Raw genomic sequence first — 1,202 nt, 5'->3', positions numbered from 1 at the left:
CCTGAAGCCACAGCACAGACAGGCCCTCGGGCACACGCAAGGCTGGGCCAGGCCGCCTCCTGGGACCTATGGCGTGTTCACGGCACGGGGAGGGGGCGACGGTAAACCTGTTGGGGTGTCCCCTTCCTCCCCGCTCCCCGCCCCCCGGGTGGAAACTCTTCTTTTTAAAAAAGGGAGAGAGATCCATTTCTATAAAACCTTTTTACAGTTTATTTTCTGTTGTTCATCTTTAAAGTATAAAAATGAGGTTCTAGCTAAATGCAGGGTTTCCGTGGTGAAGCGTTGACCATGTGAACAAATAAATAAATATTTACAGTCTTTGGCAAAACAAGCGAAGTCTCATCAATCTGTACGAGAAGATTGTTTAAAAAAACATAAATAATTTACAAAAAATATGGTACATTCTAATATTCACATCGCCATCCCACACCGCTGCGTCCTTCGGCCCCACGGAGGGCCACACCCTCCCCGCCTCAGTCACGTCCGCCACCCTGTTGTCGTGGGAACAGAAGTCCACAAAAAAGTAAAAAAGTGCAGCAAAGTACAGAAAACCAACCTCAGAGAGAGCAGCAAACTGACTTTATCAGATGAGATCGGGGAGTGAAGGCAAACGCTTCAGGTTCTCTGGACTTGACCTCGAAATGGAATGTTAACAGAAGGGAAGGATCTGCCCCGTCGGACGAGACCAGCTCCTCTGATGAGGCCCCGCCGTCGGAAAGTCACGCGGCTGAAAGCACAGATGGACCCGACCCTCACACAGGACAGGACGGGGAGGGCGCATGGACGTCACCGGCAACAGCATAGATTAAGGTTCCACTCTAAACGCTCATCATCATTTGTTTATTCTACCGCATTTTACAGCACGCTTGGTCTGACAACATAAATTATCGAGCCTCGTGTTTTGACAGGAAGATCTGCTGTAACCGCCTTTGTCTCACGTGCTGGTCAGGTGCTTCTCCTGGACCTCGCACGCCCTCCGTGAGCCCTGACAGATGTCACGTGAGTCCCTGGAGGAACTGCCTCTGTCTCCTTCAATAAATACGGGCACAGCGTGTCACTGGAGCCTCAGTGAAACGCGTCACCCGATCGGGTGCAGGCGATGGCCGTGGCTTCAGAGCCCTGACTGGGAGTCGGGCGCCGGCGGGCACTGCCCGTCTGCCTGCCTGGCCTCGGGGCAGAGGTGGGAGAGAAGCCGGGTGAGC

The sequence above is a fragment of the Myotis brandtii genome, unplaced genomic scaffold (genome assembly GCF_000412655.1).
Source record: "Myotis brandtii unplaced genomic scaffold, ASM41265v1 scaffold1077, whole genome shotgun sequence".
NCBI lineage: Eukaryota > Metazoa > Chordata > Mammalia > Chiroptera > Vespertilionidae > Myotis > Myotis brandtii.
This window is presented reverse-complemented; position numbering follows the sequence as displayed.